Source organism: Bombyx mandarina, chromosome 08 (assembly GCF_030267445.1).
Source record: "Bombyx mandarina strain Sakado chromosome 08, ASM3026744v2".
NCBI lineage: Eukaryota > Metazoa > Arthropoda > Insecta > Lepidoptera > Bombycidae > Bombyx > Bombyx mandarina.
Window position 1 is genome coordinate 3,424,908 of NC_143215.1, and position 15,389 is coordinate 3,440,296.

General features: G+C 39.5%; 2 protein-coding genes across 7 annotated transcripts in view; one reads left to right on the forward strand and one right to left on the reverse strand.

The window, feature by feature from the left end:
- Ypel (Yippee-like) overlaps positions 1–15,389 on the reverse strand; it is a 174,021-nt gene that overhangs the window by 96,223 nt on the left and 62,409 nt on the right. The window lies entirely within an intron of this gene.
- LOC149502440 (uncharacterized) overlaps positions 1–15,389 on the forward strand; it is an 84,737-nt gene that overhangs the window by 65,929 nt on the left and 3,419 nt on the right. The gene's annotated exons all lie outside the window — the stretch shown is intronic.

Below are 15,389 nucleotides of genomic sequence, written 5' to 3' on the forward strand. Positions count from 1 at the left end.
TGTCGGACTCCGGCGCCTCCTGAGAGGAAGGTCCTCCACCTCCCCGAATTCCTCGCAAGAGACTACGCCTTGAAAAAGGCGCGCGAAGCACTTGCCCCGCAGAACGACTACCGACTAAACCCCATCGAGCTCCACCACACCGGCTACACCAGACATACGGTACCGCAGTGCGCGCCGAAAGTCTGCCTTCGCCGGTACCCGTCCTCATGATAAGACGGGATTTCATCTCCGGGAAAATCCCGAAGGACGTCATTTCGGGAGATACACCGTGGGCGGCGCACAGGAGCCACCTTGCACCGCCCCACCACTGGACCGACAGTCGAGTACCGGGCGCCCCCGCACCCGCCACCTGATAGTCCCTACGGGGGCTGAGCGGGAGCTTCACGCCCGCGCCGGCCATCCCGCCTTCTGCGCTGAGGTGCTGAAGAGGGATCCCACTCCCTTTCACGCTCCTCAGCCTCACGGGACGCCATTACCAGGTCACAAAACCTGGCCAGGGTACCATCACCCTGCCTATTTCTGCCGTGAAGCAGTGGTGTATTTCGGTTTGAAGGGTGGGGCAGCGGTTGTAACTATACTGAGACCTTAGAACTTCTATCTCAAGGTGTGTGGTGCATTTACGCTGTGGATGTCTATGGGTTCCAGCAACCACTTAACACAAGGTGGGCTGTGAGCTCGTCCACACATTAATACGAAGAGCATAATCAAACGAAATTAGATACGAAGTTTAAAGGGCCGTTTAAAGTAGTTGAAGTATTGGATGGTGTCGATTTAATTTTGACTCTCACACATTCGCTTAAGGCTCGAGCTGCTACTTGCCTCGCAAAAATACAGCCTGGTAAGATATCCTAGCCTACTATTAAAGAGATGCTGACAAAATTATCTAATGATGCAAGACCACTTCGACCTGGTTATTAAATTTGAAATGGAAAGCAAAAAGGGACCAGCTGAAGCCGGTATCCGGCTATGGCAACTTATAAAGAAGATTCCCGACGCTAATGTGCCAGAACAAATAGCCACCGGATTTGTTATATCAATACTGTCGCAGTGTGATGAAAGAATCCGTCGGGAATTGAACTCTGTCGTTATTACCACAAAAAATCGTCTATTTCACACATTACGTGGCTTTACCCTCAAAAGAAAAAAACGAAGATCCTGATAAAGAACCAAAACGCTCTCGAAGTTTTTTTCCGTGGAAGCTGCCATTTCTGCGGAAAACCTGGGCATCGTGCCGAAGGGTGTTGCGACAGATACTGCTCTCAAACTTTTTTCGATATTCCAGCAAAACCTGAACAACCTCCTCATCCGTGGGCGCCCGGCTCTCGCCTGCAAGTCAGCTGTTACGTGTGCGGTGATGCGAGTCATGTAGCTTCTGGGTGTTCCATGCGCTACAAGAAGAAAAACGACACTGCTCCAGGTGCTGTGGCAGGTGCAACCAGAGACGTCAACGTGTGTTCCAGAGCTTCAGTGTGTTACAGATAAGTGGTTTTGGCTTCCCCTTTATGTTCCATTCAGGGTCAGAATGTAGTCTTATAAAACAAAGTCATAGTAATTTATTCAATGGTAAGCGGTTTCATGAACAAGTCACTCTTTGATCTGAAAGTAACTTAGACCAATCATGATGGCAAGAGCACTTAGGGGATATTCAACTCGCCCTTAATAGTGCACGTTGTCGAGTAACAGGGTTTACTCCAATAGAATAGACGTTTGCCGTTCAGGGTAGTTCACTTGAAATATCTTAAAGTTTCAACAGAGTGATAATCCCTCTAGATTAGATCTTGATTTAGCACGGTCGAAGACCGGCGAAAACATAAAAAAAAAAAAGTGTGTGTGTCCGCTCCGACGCACGACTGGAGTTTACTGGATATAAAAAATTAAACGAAACAATACGAGAAATAGTTCTATATTACGACAACACGATACACTACAGATTATTAACAAATTAACGAGACACAAAACAAACGACTAACAAATATATGAAAATACAATAATGAGAGAAACGCGCGATCAGTACGAGGCTTTGTGGCGGACTGCCGGCGCATGTACTAGCATGTCACACGAAATGCGCATAACGCATTTCGTGTGACATGCTAGTACGATTTTGGTCCCCATAATTTTCATACCCCGGGCCTATATATGTAAATCGATTCTAAAGGAGTAAACTCCAATAGGGCACAAACAAAAGCTTGGTTTAGTCGAGGCAAAGCTAAAGTCAAACTCTTTTCCGCTGGGGATTTTGTTTTCGTAAGTTGACCGAAAATGTAAAGGTCCCTTCAACATTACTGCAGTTTTGGAAAACGATAGGTATAAATTGAGACATGTAAATAGTTCTAATAGAGTGTACAAATTTCCCCATGAAAACTTACGTGAAATACCTCGAGGCCCGTCAGGCCTACTAGAAATTTCTGAAAATTATAGTGACGATGACGTGACGGCGTACACAGATGGGTTAAGTAATCTTGTTCATGAAACTGATCTTAATGATGACGACTCTATCACTGACAATAGAAGCGACATTTTTGTCCGCAAATAGCGATACAGCAAACATAGTCTGTGGGTAGTGATACAATGTCTGTAAGCTCAGGCACCTCAGGTGCAGGTGTTGGAAATGTAGAAAACGATGGTCGGTCTCGCACTATTTCTGAAGAAATTCCGTATAAATGTTCTGGTTTAAGAAATGTTTTAACAAACGCTACCGTACACGCAGATTAAAAAAAAAAAAAAAAGAGAGAATTGTATGTGGCTAGAGAGATGTTAATCCGGACTAGCAAAAAAAAAAAAGAAAAAAAAAAGTGTGAAGTCATTGAAGGGTCTGTCCGGTCCAATGGCTTGGCTATAGGGATTTTCATCCAGATTAGTCACAACAATTAGCTACAGGAATTGCGATTCGGTCTAGCATTATCCGGTCCAGTTCGAAAAACTGAAGGGATAACAATTCCGGTCTAAGTTAAAAGGGACATACTTACATACCTGAAGAGTTTTAAATGAACTGGCCCAGGTATGTAAGCAGTCTGAAGGTTATTTATAGCCAGTATAGGATTTTCTGAAGAATTATGCGAACCGAACCGTACTAGATTGTTAATATCATAGACCACGTTTTAAGTTGCATCCGTTAATGTCAGGATGAACGAACACGTTTGTTGTTCACAGACATACCATAAGAATGCGCGCACGAGGACGAGCGCACGTCAGTATGGCCGTGACGGCGTTAACGATATTTATGTTATATAGCACGTGCAATAGGAGTGACTCACACAAGCCAGGTGCGCCGGCCGTGTCGTTCCACTCGTAAACAACAGCTGCAACAGAAGTGACTCATAAGCCAGCTGCGCCGGCTAGTATAAAAAGGCGGAACGTGCCTTGAAATGAACATTCGTTCGACTGCGTTTGCCCGGTGCACTTACTATATCGTTGTTACGTTGTGTGATTCAGTGACTGTTGTACGTACTGGTTAAAGTTGGACAAGTGTTAAAGTGAATTGTCAAGTTAACATATTGTTGATTAAATCAGAAACCAAAGGTGACTTCGTTTTACTTGGTGTTCAACAAGATAATATCTACCTTCAAGCTTACAAATATATTTTATTAGAATCACATTTAAATTGTTTTCAGAAGATAAGAAGTCTTGCAAGACGTACATATATCACGTTAAAAAACTTTTTTAAGATTTTTTGCAAATAAGTTTCCATAACATTTGAACCGACCAAGTTTTTTATTTTATTTTTTTAATGCTACGATGTGTGGAAGCCCATGGACATCAACAACTTTTATGTAGCCGCCCATCTTCAGACATGATATCTAAGTCTCAATTTTTGAAGTATAACTGCTGCCCCACCTTATTAACTGAAACGCGTTACTGCTTCACGGCAGAAATGGACAGGGTGGTGGTACCTACCCGTGCGGGTATACACGGTGACCTACCACCAGTAGTTACGCAAATTATAATGTTTGCGGGTTTGATTTTTATTACACGATGTTATTCCTTAACCGCGGAAGTCATTCGTGAAAATTTGTTAAGTACGTATTTTAGCAGAAAAATTGGCATCTGTCTGCGGGATTCGAACACTGGCACAGTCGCATCGCTGATACGAACGCACCGGGCGTGTTATCCTTTAGGCTACGGTGACTTCTGATTGCTACCAAGAAAAAAAAACCGTTCAGAGGAAGATCTTCTCGTGTATAGTGATATCCTATAAAGGCAATAATCGGATTTGTGAGTCATCTGTAAGCCTTAACGGTTACTACCGCTATCCTGCAATCACGAGGCCCGATTTAAAAGACAGTATATCCGTTATTCGGGTAATTAATGTTGGAGCTTCTGTTACAAATTAAAGAGTTCCTTTTTTTTATTGTCCTTGTAGGCAGACGAGCATACGGCCCACCAGATGGTGAGTGGTTACCGTCGCCCATGGACTTCAGCAATGCCAGGGGCAGAGCCAAGCCGCTGCCTACCGCTTAATACTCCCCACAAGCCTCTTTTGAAGAAGGACATGTCATAGCGCTCGGGAAACACCGTGGGAGCTCATTCCATAGCCGGATGGTACATGGCAAAAAATACCTCTGGAAACGCACTGTCGATGGCCGCAGCCGTTCCAGATAATATGGATGAACTCTGTTCCGATGGCGGGAGGTGCGATGATAAAAAGAAGATGAGGGGATCATTTCAAACAATTTCTTATTCATTGACATTATTTTCCACAAACTTCTTTATACATTTCTGTTGGATTGAAAGTTATCGTCACAGCGTTGATGTGCGCATCTCCTACGTGCCTTTACAACGTCGACGAGAATGTGACGTGTGACTTTTAATTTCCTCCACAAAACGAGTATTGCTGATACGCATGATCGCGTTTCACGACTAAATTTCACCCAAAAATATATCAATTTTTTATACTAAGGTATAACGTACTACTCATCTAAAAAATGTTGCGATAATAGTCTCAATCAGTCTACGCCGAAATTCTTAAATTGTATTGCCAAATTGTATAATCAAAATTATTATCGTAAACTATTTTACACATTTGTTTACTTTATAGATAAGAAAACAATTTAAACTTACTGCCGTCTAATTTTGAAATCGTAAAAAAAGGGTTGAGTATCACTAAGATACAAGTTAAGGATTAATTAAATGCAAACTTAACTGAATTTTTTATAAAAAATATAAATTTTATCAAATACATAATTTTTGTAACATACGTAATACAATAAAAACGGTGTAATCTCATTTTTAAACAAATTATACAGAACGGCAATTCACTATCGCATTTTCTTAGAAATAGGTCAGTGACCTGGGCGAAATATCATGCATGCGTAGCAGGAAATCATGAAATCGAATATCCGACCCTGCGTCTAAAATATTGAATGTATTTGAATTATATTTTATGTGCGCCTTTCAAACTTACAACGTCAAAGTGGCACGAATCAAGGTGATATGTTCACGTCCATCTTGGATTTAAGTTACCTACATCTCATATCTAGAGGGGGAAGAGGTCGACCGAAGAATACATGGATGGAGTGCGTGAATGATGATATGAAAGAGAGAGGAGTGAGTGTTGAGATGATGGCTAATAGAAGAGAATGGAAGAGAAAAATTAGCTGTGCCGACCCCGCCTAGTGGGATAAGGTGGAGACAAAGAAGAAGACCTGATTACGAGATATCGTAAAGTTACTGTGGTGGTGGTGGAGAAAAAGAAGACATATCATATCTTACACATGTGAGCCCATAGCAAGCTCAATTAATTTAAGTTATTAGCGAATTTTATGAACGTTACAATTAGGAGCTAATAATATTACAGTCTGCCAATTAATGTAAACTAACTTACAAATTAATGTGTTCCATTTCAAATAAATATTAAATAATATTTTACCCGAGCTATCGGCATATGCGGTCCAAGGGCACGAAACCTCTAAATGTAGGTAAACCGAACCCTTCACACAACCTTGATACAGTTACGGATAAACCTGCAAAATTAATACCTACCAGTTTTTTTTAACATTGTATGTATGTGTATTGATTTCATTCGCACGGGCGATTTTAACGCGCGTTTTTTAAAACGCCACACGATATTTTAAACATGTATTAATTATTCGTCACGTCTTTTCCGTTGATAGTGCTTACTAATTTTTTTTATTGCTTAGATTAGTGGACGAACTACAGCCCACCTGGTGTTAAGTGGTTACTTGAGCCCATATACATCTACAACATAAATGCGTCACCTACCTTGAGATATAAGTTCTTAGGTCTCAAGTATAGTTACAGCGGCTGCCCCACCTTTGAAACCGAAACGCATTACTGCTTCACGGCGGAAATAGCGAGGGTGGTTATTACTGCAAAACACGTTTGTTTGTTTTACTAGATTTCGATCCGCCGAGTGACTGGGTTTAATGAGAGGGTCAATATTGCATTTCGCACATTATACCTTTAAGTATTGTCTGTCTTCTAACAGCTGCCAGTTTAAAATATACCTCAGTTAATACAAACTTTAACTTGAAAATCTCACTATACAAATTAACAAGCCAAAATTTTCAAGTACAGCGCTTGGACAGGTACTTTGCGGTAGGCAGCGGCTTGGCTCTGCCCCTGGCATTGCTGAAGTCCATGGGCAACGGTAACCACTCACCATAAGGTGGGCCGTATGCTCGTCTGCATACAAGGGCAATAAAAAAAAGAAAAAAAAGATTTTCTTTAATGCTGTTAAATTTAGTTTTGATAAAAAAAAATTGCCGCTGCAACGTCTAGTGCGAACGCTCTCTTGTTTTAACCGTGACATAGATATAGAATATCGAATTGAAGTAGGAGGATCATTGAATAAATAAAACAATATAGATATACACTTGTTTGCATACACCAGTTCGGTATTGCGATTGTATGTAAGCATACTATAGATTTTGAGAAATAATATGTTTTATGAATGCAAAATTGAAACAAAATCAAATTTTTTTTTGTTGCTTATATGGGTGGACGAGCTCACAGGTGGGCACCTGGTGTTAAAGTGGTCACTGGAGCCCTTTTTTTTTTTTTTTTTTTTTTTCCTACCTAAGCTGATAGCCTTGAGAGGCTATGTCAGCGTAACCCTAACTTTAGTAGGTGAGCTCACGGGGCTCAACCTGGCGATGTTGCTAACACGAACCCTAGCAAGAGCCGTGCTTCGCAGAATCTACCACCGGATCGGAAACGCGACCCACTGAGAAGATCCGGCGAGAAACTCAGTGGGCTGTGTCTGAGAGTTAATTTACTCGTCGAGCCCTTCGTCGCAAGCGACGGGTTCGACGAGAACGGTGACCGGTGCTTGAAGTACCTAAAAGCACCGTTAGTGGATCGGGAGGATCCGAGATGACGTGTTTTGGGCGACGTCGACTGCTTTCCATTCGGTCCGCAGGATCGGGAATGTAGTTAGCGGCGGCCACGATGAGAGGGTTCTCGTGTCGTGCCGCTTTATCGAAGTGGCGCATGGACGCCGACTGAAGATACTTACTGATGGACTCTAAGTCCAGGTCGTCATGGAGGTCGAGGTTCCTGACGAACCACGGGGCTCCGACGGCTATCCTGCAAAAACGGGATTGAATGATTTGGAATGATTTTAAGTGTATGCGGGCCGCGTGAGCGAACACTACACTTGCATAGGTCATGACGGGGCGTATGCAAGTTTTGTAGTGTCACCTTATTTCTAAGGGACATTTTACTTCGCCTACATATCATCGGGTAGAGGTGGAGCCCATAGACATCTACAACGTAAATGCGCCACTTACCTTGAAATATATATAGTTCTAAGGCCTCAGTATAGTTACAACGGCTACCATGCCCTTCAAACCGAAACGCATTGCTGCTTCACGGAAGAAATAGGTAGAATTAAAAAAAAAACATTCGCATGAATCGGCTTTTCCCTATTGCACTTCGTATTAAAGAATTTAGTTATATTGTACCATCGCACCGCCCGCCACCGGAGTAGAGTTCATCTATACTACCTGGAGCCACTGCGGTCATCCACAGTACGTTTCCAGAGGTCTTTTTTGCCACGTACCATCCGGCTATGGAATGAGCTCCCCCCCCACGGTGTTTCCCGAACGCTATGACATGTCCTTCTTCAAACGAGGCTTGTGGAGAGTATTAAGCAGTAGGCAGCGGCTTGGCTCTGCTCCTGGTATTGCTGAAGTCCATGGGCGACGGTAACCACTTACCATCAGGTGGGCCGTACGCTAGTCTGCCTACAAAGGCAATAAAAAAAAAAAAATTGGCCAGATTCCAACAGAACTATATTTTCGTCGACAAAAAGGTATTTTCGTTTCAAAACAGAAAGAAATGTTTATAATTTCATTCATTTCCTTTGTGTTTATGTTAATTAGACGTGACTGATGAAAAGCGCGTCCTTGTTTCGTCGTTTTGTATTTAATTGCGCCGTTTAATATTTACTTCCGAAATGAAAGACGTGTGCTCAATTTTGTCGCGTTTTACACACATGTGTGTTGTGCATTAGGTTAATTCAATATTTATTTATTTCATTGGTTTTAGTCACTCGAATCGTCACCAAAGAGAGTGATACTGTTAGACGAGGCCGCTTTTATGTTCATTTATAAGTACTAGTGGTCCGGCAGTAGTCGAAATTTGACTATAAGTAACTGGAATTATAAGTTTGAACATTATTATGGTTCTATTTTCAAAGACTATTATACTTCTATAATCACAGATTTCGCCAAACAATATTCATCTATTCTCAATTTGACCACAGACTTTAGACAATAACAAAAGTTTGACAATAAACGGAGGGTAGGTATTTATATATGTGTGCTCTGTCAAATACATGGTAGTGTGCGTAATGTTTTTATTTATTGATTTAATGTATCTTTTAGGCATAATTTAAAAAAAATTATCAGCATTCTGCACTCCTTCTCTATATTCTCTACAAGTGTGGAAAATTTCATACTCTTTCGTCGGCGCAATTTTCGTAAAAAAGGGTACAAAGTTTTTGCTTCAAGTATTAATATATAGATTATTTTAGTATTATAATGCGAACGTAGCCGATTTCCACGTTAATTGACGAAATAAACATTTTAAATATTTAACATTCTGGACGTTAACATCGAAGCCACTTTACCATAACATTAGTATTCTTAAAATATATTTGACTATAACAAATATTTTTGTTGATGTTAACGTTCGAAAGCTTTTGAAACGAACGAAAGCTCGTATACGTAGCGGACCGCCTCAATTCCGCCTCGAGATATCACGACCTCTTTAGGAGCTTTAAGCTCTCGAGCACTTATTGCTCCTCTACTTAGTACCGTGTTTTAGATTCCGATTTTTCTACCATTCTTGTTTCATTCAGTAATGATCATTAGGACGGTCATTATTACGTTCTAAATAAATGATTAGCATTGCAAAATCGTTTTTTCACCAAATCGTATATCTATCTATTAAAATCTATTTCGTAATACAACTTTTAAAAAACAGAACATTTCTTCATTAGTCATATATTTATTTCCAAAAAGACGTCTTTTTACTGATGATAGGACCTTATGAGTCCGGGCGGGTAGGTACTACCACCCTATTTCTGCCGTGAAGCAGTAATGCCTTTCGGTTTGAAGGGTGGGGCAGCCGTTATAACTATACTGAGATCTTAGAACTTATATCTCAAGGTGGGTGGCGCATTTACGTTATAGACGTCTATTGGCTCCAGTAACCTCTTAACATCAGGTGGGTTGTGAGCTCGTCCACCCATCTAAACAATAAAAAAAACTCTACATCTTTTTTCATAATCAATTAAATTATGAGCACTGAAAATTTTAGCAAAATTAATAATAATATCAACCGAATAAACATCAGACAAATTTGTTTTTTTTTTTAACTAAATATGACCTCTTTAATTCCCAATCAAGTACGAAAAAATATAATATCGGATACACAAACAAGATTTTCAATGAACACGAGTGTACTAAAAATCGTGTGAATCATTCGGTTCTCGCAAATAAAGCTGTACACACACTAGCAGTGTAGCAATATAAGCAATCTCTTCTACGTAGGACGGTATGTACGTCTGTGTCGAAGTGGATTCACGTCTAAACTAATATTTATATTTACGACGAATTATTTGAGAGTGTATTATTTATTATATTGTTACGAACGAGCGAGCGCGTATGCATGTAGTTTAATATTCCCTAGATCGCGTTTCTGCGTCATCAGAAATGCGCTGTGCAGCAGAAACCTTTTTTTTTTGTCATGAGGAAATCGCCGGACTTCCGCCCTCCGCTGCGGATGGCGGGCGGGGCATGTCGGAGTCGAACCAACTAAAACCTCCTGTCGCCCAACAACCAACGTCCAAACCGGTAGGCAGCGGCTTGGCTCTGCCCCTGGCATTGCTGAAGCCCATGGGCGACGGTAACCACTCACCATCAGGTGGGCCGTATGCTCGTCTGCCTACAAGGGCAATAAAAAAAAACCTCGCATGAGACAGAACTCATGAAAAGGCAGTGGGGGGAAAGTGAAGCGTTTAGTGCGGAGCACATCTCTCCATTTACCCCCCCCCCCCCTTCGGGACGCCGGACCGGCGGTCGTCGGCGCCACGACCGCCAGCCCTCTCAGTCGGTAGGCAGCAGAAACCTGGAAAATTCTTGAAGGGCACTAACTTTTAAGGTATCTCATGCCTGGAAACGGACTGCGGATAATCGCCACGGTATAACCGGTATAAACTAATTATATTTCATCCCAAGCAATTGATTAACCATCTGTGTGTCAATATTTATTTATCGGTGTCATCGAATTGTAAATCGGAACATTTCAGAAAAAAAGTAGCTTCGACTTTAAAAGGATTTCGTTCTACTTATAGACACAAGAATTATAAAATTTTCTTGGATTTCTGTGAGTCGTAGACATAATTCAAATTCAAAAAGTAAAAGCTTTTTAATTTCGGGTTTCATTATTGACGTCGTCCGCGACTAAGAGAATTGTAAATTATTTGAAACGTCGTACATAATATAATTAATCATAATAATCGTAAAAGTAGTCTTAATAAAGACAAGATTTTTTTCATTAATAAAATCTTCTTTGAGTATTCTTGATCAAACAACATCGAAACGATTGTAATACAGTCGATACATACGAGCACTGAATCGTAAAAAAGGCTTTTAAAACGCAATAATAATGTTTTGATTGCCTCAATACAGATTCCAGTGTGATTTGAATCGAGCTTAAACGTTTTCGACTTGGAGTAACGATGGCACCATTAAGTTCGGAAACATGTACAACTAAATTACTCACTTAAATTATGTGAGCAGCGAAGCACTAAGTTCTTAATTGGTACACACTTTTAAATTAATTCTTTATTGTGCAGTAAAATACCATGTTAAAAAAGAAAGTAAATGTCGTACACAGAGAAGGCCTCAAAGTTTGCCTTTTCAAAGAGATAAGAGTCCAGTCGCATAGCCTGTACTTCAATGTTAGCAAATCCCACCTCTCCTGGCTGAGCCGTTGCTCGCCCAGCTGTCCTGGTGAAACTGGAAAGGCCTCCGGGCCACCGGTAAGCCCTCAATCATAAAAAAAGATTCATCACAACAAGCTACAAATGTGGATGGGAGTTTTGAGACAAAAGTAATGCTTAAGCGGCCATTTTTACCGTGTTTAAGCGTTCTATTTATTTATTAGGTTCACACAACTGGATAAAATCCACGCAGATTTAACTTAAATAGAAAAAAGAATACATTATTGAATTCATTTGAATTTTGGTGAATACATGTTAGATATTTTTTTGTTTTTCCTGTCTATACCTGGGTAGTGGGTAAGGGGCTATGCCAAGTACTCACGGACCAGAAGGCAAGCTCACGGACTCAACGTGAGAGAGTTTTCTAACACTGGCCCTAATAAGAGCAGTGATTCTACCACCGGATCGAAATCGCGATCTACTGAGAAGATCTGGTTTGTAATTCATTAATTTGTATTTGTGGGCCAGCACTTTTCTTGTCTTGTGTCTTTCTCTAGGTACATTTGTGCTATCGATCTTTATAAGCAAGATTGGATCACATTAAAATATTTTTTTATTTTTTTTTTATTGCTTAGATGGGTGGACGAGCTCACAGCCCACCTGGTGTTAAGTGGTTACTGGAGCCCATAGACATCTACAACGTAAATGCGCCACCCACCTCGAGATATAAGTTCTAAGGTCTCAGTATAGTTACGACGGCTACCCCACCCTTCGAACCGAAACGCATTACTGCTTCACGGCGGAAATAGGCGGGGTGGTGGTACCTACCCGTGCGGACTCCCAAGAGGTCCTACCACCAGTGAAACTCATTAATTTGTATTTGTGGGCCAGCACTTTTCTTGTCTTGTGTCTTTCTCTAGGTACATTTGTGCTATCGATCTTTATAAGCAAGATTGGATCACATTAAAATAAAATTTTATTATTCTGTTTTTTCGCTAACCGTACCTGTTTTCAAAGTTCTAGTGACTCGAGAGCAGGCACCCGAGCTTCCTACGTAGTAAAGTCATGACGATTATCTGAAATCACTAATTAAGTTTTACTTGGATAAAAAACATTTAGATTTATATACCTACCTAGATAATTCTCCCAACTAATAGTAACGCCTGTAATAAATTTTACAAATACCTAGAAGAGACATATTGATAAGATAATCTCATATATCTGTGTACTTTTCTGCAAAGGTTAAGTCTAGAGCATTGCCCTATGACAAGGACTCCTAGCTTGTAGTACTAGAATATTGTTGTTTTCTTCAGACCTTTATTGAAACGATAACAAATTATCACGTTATTTTCAATAGCATCGTAACAGGAAACTTTAACGGCAAATTGAAGATACAATGAATCCATACAATAATGCATCACAGATGCAATTTACTTGACAATGATATAAAAGGTCTTTGTTCTTAATGGCTTATCTTATCTCTTTATTAGTAAGATTAAGAACGTTGTTATCTTGTGTTTGATTGAAAAAAGTGTTGTCAACTTATAAAATTCCCGGGAAAACACAAGGTTGATATTTTTACTTTTCGTAACAACAACAAAAAGTTATCCAATGAACAGTGTGTAAGTTTTATTGACGTAGACTCTAGTGAATTAAATTGATAATTTATTCTAACCGTTAGATTAATTAGTAACTAATGTGTTGCGTATGCGCAACTACGTAGAAACAGTCAGTGCCTAACATTAAAATAAAAGACCAAAAAAAAATAGCGAACGGTTAAAGTGATTTGACGACTATTCAATAATTCGAAGTTAATCTCATGAACTCTATAAAAATACTTCAATGTTTGGATTTCGATTTCAATTATTCTCGTCAGCTTCGGCGAATCGAGATACAAATGTAAGCTTCATGTGTTCAGTGTTCACAAGAATTTTATTTTTAGCGTTACACGATCAATCAATTAAAATGATTAATCATTCGCTTCTGTGCAACATTATGTCGGTGGCGAGGACCTAACGCCCTTGCCGACTCAAACCACATTCTGAGGTGTTAATATCTTTTTTAAATTTAATACAAATATTTAGTTTCGGTAATCGCGTAAAATAAACTTTTAATAAATATTTTTTATAATAGTATAACAAAACGAAGACTCTTTTAGATGCATTTTAAATTGAATCGCATTGTGAGGTTACATTGAACTTCGTTACGAGAACATTCTGGACAAGTTATTTATAAGATACTTTGAGAGTTTCTTTATTGAGATTTTCTTTAATTTTTATATTTCATAAGTGAATGCGTTCACTGCTCACCTGTTGCTGTTAATTAAGTTGTTATCGAATTACAGACGAATGTAAAAATTTATTCAGGAGTGAAATTTGCAGAGTTTCGACTGTGCTTTGAGGCTACGAGATTATCTTTCTTCCATAGATCTATCTATGATTGGTGGTAGGGCGTCTTGCGAGACAGTACAATAATTCTATTGCTTCCGCCTAATGTCCTGGCTAGAATATTGGAATACAAAAAAATAATTTTTTATTTGGACTTGCTATTTAAGCGTGTTTTTTTTGTTTTTATGCCAAATCTATTCTTCGCAGCGGTTTGGCTTGGCTGTGCCACTAAACAACAAAGGTGATTCCATCATCTCGTTTTTATCATTGCACATCCCGCCGCTGCAATATAATTCATCTATACTATCTAGAACCACTGCGTTCATCCACAGTGCATTTCCAGAGATAATTTTTGCCACGTACCATCCGGCTTTGGAATGAGTTCCCCTCTACGATATTTCCCGAGCGCTATGACATCCAAACGAGGCTTGTGGAGAGTATTTAACGGTAGGCAGCTGCTTGGCTCTGCCCCTGGCATTGCTGATGATCATGAGCGACGATAACCACTCACCATCAGGTTTGGCCTTATGCTCGTCTGCTTATCAGGACAATAAAAAAACTTCTTATACCAAAATGACCGACCATCTTCATAAATGCCCATAATTTTTTTATTTCCAATCCGTGCGGAATTATATTTTGTAGCGTGCACGCGTCAACTAACAGCTAACAGGCCGTAACTAGTGAATAATTAGTAGCAAAGTTGTTTGGAATACATGCTTGGTGTCGTTAATCAAATTAAACACACATGGATTTCTGTGGTGACATCTAGAGTGTAACACGCATATAGGTACCAACCGCACTGTTTGTTTCTGCCGTGAAACATACATTTCACATTTGGACTTCATAGGTAAAGGTAATAAAAAAGATATCTTCCTAGTATTGAAACCATCTATCTAGAACATCATTTTTTAAGGTATCATACTATACAAAAACAAACACAAGGAGATACATTCTAAATTGACGTTTACTAAAAAAAAGGAACTTCAAAACTATCGTAATCGAAATGCCGAAAACTTAATCACTACCAGATCTAGAACTAACTATGGACAACGAAATATATCATCTGAGGGTGTCAAACTGTATAATATGCTGCCTTTAGATTTAAAAAATATCAAGTCATTGAATGTATTTAAAAATAAATGTAATGATTATATAAGAAAAAATGTTCCCATAATATAGTTTCTAAGATAAATTTGTTAATAATAATAATATCCATTTATTTCAGACAGTTACATTAATGGAAGTGATAGTATTGTTACTTAAGCCTACGTTAATAACTAAAAATACTAAATTCAATTTAAAGTAATTAACCAATTCCATTAATTTAATTTCATTTATTTAACAATAACTTCATATTTATACCTAAATATAAACAGGAAAGAAATATAATAAACAATGAAATGAAAAAACAACGAAATTAACAACCTGCAAACATTTAACTAATGCCACATCCATGCGAACTAGCTCCTTGTGGCGCCAATATCTACCCGCCACCGAGCGGCCGGCCGGCTGGTCGAGGCGATCTGCTGTGGTAATCTACCCTGTTTATACATTTTAAGAAAATAATAATCTTTATAGTTTTTGTTAAATGA